The sequence below is a fragment of the Carya illinoinensis genome, chromosome 7 (genome assembly GCF_018687715.1).
Source record: "Carya illinoinensis cultivar Pawnee chromosome 7, C.illinoinensisPawnee_v1, whole genome shotgun sequence".
Classification (NCBI taxonomy): domain Eukaryota; kingdom Viridiplantae; phylum Streptophyta; class Magnoliopsida; order Fagales; family Juglandaceae; genus Carya; species Carya illinoinensis.
In genome coordinates this window covers 7,109,609-7,117,393 of record NC_056758.1, presented here as the reverse complement: position 1 = coordinate 7,117,393, position 7,785 = coordinate 7,109,609, and the positions used below count along the sequence as shown (strand labels likewise).

The window sequence follows — 7,785 nt, the reverse complement described above, 5'->3', positions numbered from 1 at the left end:
TGGGAATTGTGCCGCGGTATGCAAGCTATGCAGGGGGCGAGTGTGACCACCCAACTCTTCTTCAAGAGTTGGCCTCCCGCTCTTCTAGTCGGGATTCGGATCATCGCCGCAAGGCTTCGAAACGACATCTGCCCAAGGATAGTCCACCATCATCACCACGTTCTACCAGTTCCAGGAGTTCCGGCACGGATGCGTCTGCTGAAAGCGAGAACGATGGCTCTCATTCCTCTCAAGCGTCTACTATGGAAACTGATGAGGGTCGCACCACAGCTACGGACAAGACTTTGCACATGCATTCTCGCGTAAAGCTCAACTTCCCTCATTTTGTAAGTGAAGATCCAACGGTTTGGCTTGATCGTGTTAAACAATATTTTGCTACTCCGGAAATTCAGGGCAAGAAGAAGGTGACGCTCGCTGCCTACCATCTCGAGGGCGAAGCCAACCAATGGTGGCCATGGTATAACCGTTCCCATGATGGGAAGACCATCTCCTGGCACAAATTTGAGAAGGGTATCTTGTGCCGTTTTGGACCGATGGATTTCGAAGACTATGACAAGGTGCTTAGCAAGATTAAATAGAGGGGCGCTTTTCGGGAGTATCAACAGGAATTTGAGAGACTGGCTGGCCAAAGAAAGCATTATTAGGTGCTTTTATGGGAGGATTAAAGGAAGACATTGCAATTGAGGTTCTTATGTTTCGACCTAAGGGACTGAAGAATGTTATAGACCTAGCCAAACGCCAGGATGAGAAGCTACAAAGGGCCCGCAAGCCATCTGGCAGTGTTTCCTCCAACACTCGCCATGTTGGCACTGTTGTTCCCACCAACTCCACTACTCCGCTACTCACTGCCAAGCCTGCACCCATTAATGCAATGAAAAGTTTATCATTTCACGAGATGCAACTTCGACGTGAAAAAAACCTCTGTTTTAACTGTGACGAGAAATTTGTTCCAGGACATCGTTGTCAAGCTCAGTCCAGTTTCATTGAAGCTGAAAGTCCACTTGACGTAAAAAAGGATGATGAGGAAGAATTGTCGCCTACGGATACACCAACAAACCCACTTATTTCACTCCATGCATTGTCAGGGAGTCTTGGCAATAGTATTATGTGGGTACGTGCTCTGGTCAACCGGCAGGAAATTAATGCACTGATCGACAGAGGATCTAGCCATAACTTTATTAACCAAACAATGGTTAATCAATTGAATCTCGCAGTTACACCTATCACTCCGTTCGAGTTGCTAGTGGGGAGAAACTCGCCTGTCAAGCTAAGTATGAGAAGGTACCTATTTGCATTCAAGGATTTTTCTTCAAGACGACGTTATTTGCCTTACCAATTCGGGGCTTGGACCTTGTTCTAGGCTATCAGTGGCTTGAAGGATTGGGTTGTGTAGTACATGATTATGCCCATCGCTCTATGGAATTTGTTATTGGTAATCGAAAATTTGTAATTCAGGCTGAACCCATGGGTCCCTCTTTGGTTGTAGACGTTGATGCATTACTGCTGGAATGGAAGCATGGCACTAAGCTATTTTGCTTGGCTGCGATTGAGAGTGAGCCAGCACTCCCAGTGGATTCCACTCCAAATTTGAATCCAGAAATTCAGGCTATTTTATTGCAACAGGAATTGCCACCCTCGTGAACGTTTGACCATCGCATCTTGCTGAAAAATGAAGCCGCGCCCATCAATGTAGCACGATATTGGTATGCCCACTTTCAGAAAAATGAAATTGAACGCCAAGTGGAGGAGATGCAATCTACGGGCTTGATCCATCCTAGCACTAGCCCCTTTTTGTCCCCCGTCCTGTTGGTTAAGAAGAAAGATGGTACTTGGCGCTTTTGCACTGACTACCGAGCAGTGAATTAGGCGACTATCAAGGACCGTTTTCCAATTCCCACTATTGAGGATATGCTAGATGAGTTATTTGGCGCGACTTATTTTTCTAAACTAGATCTCCGGGCGGGCTACCATCAAATTCGGGTTCATCCTGATGATGTCCATAAAACGGCTTTCTGCACCAACCATGGTCACTTTGAATATTTGGTGATGCCATTTGGGCTTTGCAATGCGCCCTCGACTTTTCAAGCCGCCATGAATTCAATTTTTAAGGTCCATTTACGTCATTTTATTTTTGTATTCTTTGATGATATTTTGATTTACAGTAAAACTTGGCTGGATCATTTATGTCATCTTCGGACTACTCTTGGAATATTTTACCTGCCGAAGACGTCACCTGGGAACCACTTTCGACTATTAAGGAGTAGTTTCCTACTTTCAACCTTGAGGACAAGGTTCGTCTCGCAGGGGGGGCAAATGATACGATTACGCATAAAGCCAAGCCACATAGGAGCACGAGGGCTACTAAACTGAACATGCAGCTGGCTGACTATGTAGCTTGAATTGGCAAGCTGAATCTCCAATATTTCTTTCCATGCAGGGATGTTATTTTATTCCTCTTTCCTTACGTTAAGATCGTTTTCTTTCTTTGTTGGTATTGTTTCTTTATTCAACCATTGTTTCCTTTTGATGTAATCGGTTTATAACCAACCATGGAAATGGGCAATAGTTTTTTATGCCAAAAGTTATCAATAAAACTGTGGTCTTCTCAATACCGTGAATTGAGTTTTGGTCTCTCTGCACCGTGAGGAGAGAACTTTGGTGCTTGTACCTATCAAACTCTCCAATTGTGTCTGGCCCATTAAATTTCTTATGATATACAAACATAAATATATATATATATACACACAGACACATATAGATCACACACACACACACACACACACACACACACACACACACACACACACACACACACACATGCATATTTGCATAGAAGAGGAGATATTACGGTACAATTTCATTCGAAGTTAGGGATCTTGCTCATCATCGACTGCAATACTCTTACTAGCTAGTAAAAGTTCCCATCGACTGAAAATCATTGATATTGATCAGTTAGTTTCACACTTTATGTATGTGCCCACACTGTGGATTATATTTGTAGAAGAACTCATAATTCAAGTTCATTCTTTTGACTTTGGACAGTGAAAGGTCATAACTATGACCAAGCCCATCACAGAGGATGCCATAACCCAACTCTACTCCAGCACGTTGCCAAAGAGCCTAGTCATCGCACACTTGGGTTGTTCTTCCGGACCAAACACTTTGTTCATAGTTTCTGAACTTATCAAGGTAGTGGATCAGCTTCGCAGAGAATCAAGGCATGATCAATCACCTGAATATCAAGTTTTCTTGAACGACCTTCCGGGAAACGACTTCAATACCATTTTCAAGTCATCGCCAAGCTTCCAGAAAAAAATGAGCAATCAATTGGGGGCTAGTGCAAGTCCATGCTTCTTTACAGGAGTTCCTGGTTCTTTCTACGACAGGCTTTTCCCAAGCAAAACTCTGCATTTTGTCCATTCTTCTTATAGCCTCCAATGGCTATCTATGGTAATTACCTTTTTGTATAAAAGATTGGAACATCTAGTACTCCTCCCATACCAGATGATGCAGGATGGATGAAAGTGCACATATATAAAACCAATACAGGAATATATACACACATATATCTATATGTATGTATGTATGTATGTATATGTATATGTATATGTGTATATATATGTGTATACATACACACTACCAAAACAAGTTCTCATTGTAATATCTTGAATTTTATGTATGGATATTGCTAGGGCCACCGAGAGTGGATCCCGACACTGCCCACAGATAAGGCCAATTCTCTCTTCTTTTTTTCATGCATTTTTTTAACCTCTTTAGATATTTTTAAAAAAATAACAGCATCATTTAAAAATGCTTACTTAATTATTAAGTAAAAAAAAAAAAGAATCCAGACCCATCATCGGGTGAAGAAGCATTTTCCTTCTATGTATATATGAAACTAGCCTAGTTTCCAATTTGAGCTGTGAAAGGAATCCGCAAGTTTTTTGGACTTCAAAATTGAGGATTATATACGTATGTACGTAGATTTATTAAAAGAAATATATGCATAGTCATATCATGTCTAAGTTCGGTGCATGGAAATTTGAAAGATAAAATAGACGAATCCAACAATTTTACATGGGATTCCACTTTTTTATGCTTAAGGATATATCATAGAGGTCCCCAATTTCTACAGATGAAGAATAACCTCTGCATTCAGTTAATTGATTATAAGCAAATAAACAAGTAAAAGAATTATATTTTTTAAGGAACTAGGGATGGAGAAGTCCACAAAGTCTTTCATCATGGATACTTTTGCAAACACCAAATGAAGTTGAATCACAATGAAATAAATTTATTGCAACAAAGTGTGTCTATCTTACTCACTTCAGAAGTGATGTTACTTTTAACTAGGTTCTTGAGCAAGTGGAGAGCAATAAAGCGAACATTTACATAGCAAAAACCAGCCCGCCAAGCATACTAAGGGCTTACCATGCACAGTTTCAAAGAGATTTCTCAATGTTTTTGAAGTGTCGTGCAGAAGAGTTGGTGCTAGGCAAACGAATGGTTTTAACATTTTTGTGAAGAAGTGAAGATCCATAAGGCAAAGAGTGTTGTTACATATGGGAACTTTTGGCCATTGTACTCAATTATGAATGGTCTCCAAGGTACTAAACTATAGAAACTTTTTTGTTTTTTATTTTTTACGTATAAATAGTACAGAAAATTTTCATATAGCAATTCCCTATTAGTAGCTAAGAAGGAAAGATATTAAAGCTTCCCAACTTAAACCTATGTTTAATTATCTACAATCCTTACAGGGACTCATAGAAGAAGAAAAAATGGATTCTTCCAACATTCCTCAGTACACACCATCTCCATCAAAAGTGAAATTCGAAGTTTCAAAAGAAGGATGCTTCTTCATTGATTACCTGGAGGTATTTGAAGTGAATTGGAGAGTTAATAATACAAGTAAAATAAACTCATCTGATGATCAGTTTTGTGATGGCAATTATAATGTTGCAAAGTGTATGAAAGTTGTGGCCGAACCCTTACTTGTTAGTCACTTTGGAGATGCAATCATTGAGGCGGTTTTCAGAAGGTATAGGAAAATTCTTTCCAATCGGATTTCTAAAGAGAACACTTGATTTTTCAATGTGATTGTTTCCTTGATAAAAAATGAATGATCATGATTGCTACCAAGTTCTACATTGGCACCCACAGTTCTACATATCATCTTTGTTCAAGAGAAAGGTGACGAACATGAAGATATATAACTCTTGTTATTACTACTCAACCTAAGCTTGAATGGCCATATCACCTCGCTGATCATAAACTCTTCTCTTTTGCATGAGGTCAGAACATCTGTGCTATCTAATACTTAATAGAAGAGTGAAATGGCTAACCATTACTAAAGCAAGTGAGTTAATTCACAAAGACATGAAGGTTCATTTTTTTGAAAGACAAACAAAAAACTGGACAATGAAGCTAGCATTGAACAAGAACAGTTCAAGTTGAGATTTTCATGACCAATTATCTCTACTATATGACTATACAATTTAGAAGAAAATCAATAAATCTATGTTCATTTGGCCTTTATTTTCTTTTTTCTCCAATTCTCACTCTACATTTTATTTTTATTCCTTAAGCTTTCTTAGTCTAACCTCTATCTTTGATACTACACTCTGTCACTTTCTCATTTTCTAAATCTCTATAGATTGTTCCCATTCTTACTTCTCCATGCTTGTCAGTATAGAACTCTGTGAGGGTACCAAATAGCAAATTTACTTGGTAAAATAAATCAAGTAAATGCAGGTATGGCTGAAGACAGAGGAGGTGACGCTGTGCACAAACGCTGGGAAGGGGCCAAATGTAGGTTTTTGGTTGGGGGGGGGGGGCAGGGGAAAAATAAAAGTATTTTGAGATTTCGCGCCCCACACAAAAGTGACGTAGTCTTGAGCATTGCCAATAAAACTTTTTTTCCCAGCAATTAACCATCGCTGCAATAGTCCGATTAATGGACCTAGTGATGGATTGGTTGATTTTGATTTTAAAACTCAAAATGAACCAATCCAAAAGGTCACCTTTGCCAACGAAATTATTTGAGGCAATTAAAAATCGTCGGAATAGACCAGATTTCTTGTAGTGGCAGCAAAATAATTATTAGATATGCTTGAAATATAGATAAATGGTATTCTCATCCTATTGTAAGATATATGACAATTAAAATTGGTGTTTAAATAAATTTTTTTAACAATATAACATGTAATAATGGGATTGGAGTACCATACCATTCCTACTCTAGAATACCTAATACTTTTATGTAAATAGTAGTAAAATGATCTATGAATAGTAATAAAATGGTTTGGATTAAGATGTGTTATTGGGTTTTAGGAAATGAGTAAGAAAACGTGAAATAAAAATATTATAAATTTTTTTAATATTATTTTTGTTTTGAAGTTTGTAAAAGGCGTATTGATTTTTGTGTTTTTCTTTTGAAATTTTTAAAATTTGTAATGATTATGGAATTATTAAATAAAAAAGTTGAAAGTTTGAATTCAAAAGGAAATTGTGAGTAATTTTGAGAATTTCTTATCTCATTACCCAAATGTACCCTAGGTCTAATGCAAAAAAATGCAAGCAAGTGTAAAAGAAAATTATGCAAATATAATATATAACATTTTACATTTAAACATACTCAAATATTTACCAAAACTTTAACGCAAGTCATTACACAAAAGAATAAAAATAAAAATAAAAATAAAATCTCATTTTACTTTGAAACTAACTATTTTATTAGGTTATGCACAGTGGTCTCTCCTAAATAGACCACCTGCTCGTGGAACTTCATAACAAGCAATGCCTAATTTTATGCCTGACATGTTCGTGGCTAAACATATTCTAACCTCTACCAACAGAGAGACAACGTCAACAACTTGAGAGAGTTATGTCTCGCTTGAGCCCATTGTGTCCCAGTGATAACCTAAGAGATGTCACTCGGTTTTACAGGCTCCCAAGTGACCAAATGAGTTTCACCGAAATAATGTCACATTTTGGCTTAGGGTCATGATACTCACATACCCCACATAAAATCAAAATATTCATTTTCTTAATGTGCGCACCATGGTCTCCTGTATATGGACCATCCATACACTCTAGCTCCCTTCACCACACCATGGGTAACAATCGTTCATAAGATTTCATAACAAGCGATATCCATATTCATGTTTGTTAAATCAAAGGTTTCAAGTTTTATATAATTATATATCTACACATGGATTTGATGATAACAAACGAATTCAAAAAATAAAGCAGTCTCAAACTCAAGTTGTCTACACAATGGAGTCAAACACATCAAGGAACCAAGTTTGAGCAAGAGGGAACAAGCTCACATTAAAACTCATAGAGTAATGTTGTACATCTCTTGAAAAATTTGAAATTACAATTAAGACTCAAAATTAATATTTTATTATAAAGAATTAAAATACATTTTCCACACGTGCATGAATATTTTGAAAATTAAATTTAAAAATTTGAAAGATGATTGATTGTCATCTTTCATATGTGCATGACATGATTAAAAGTTTAGATTTTGAAAATATTAAAGATGATTGATTGTCATCCTTCACGTGTACATATTTTATTTGAATATTTTCTAAAGTGATTGATACTCTTTTTGACTTATGCAAAAGGTAGATGATTTTGTTCGAAAAATTTGAAAAGTAATTAATACTTCTTTTTTCATATGTGAAAAATAAAAAGATTATGTTTTAATTTCTTGAAAAGTGAATGATGTTGTTTTTAACAATTGAAAAAGAAGAAACTTTTATTTGAATTTTTTGAAAA

The 7,785-nt window shown here is 36.9% G+C and overlaps 1 pseudogene; it reads left to right on the top strand.

The window, feature by feature from the left end:
- Window positions 1-652: 652 nt before the first annotated feature.
- Window positions 653-5,126, top strand: LOC122316122 (annotated as a pseudogene).
- Window positions 5,127-7,785: the final 2,659 nt, after the last annotated feature.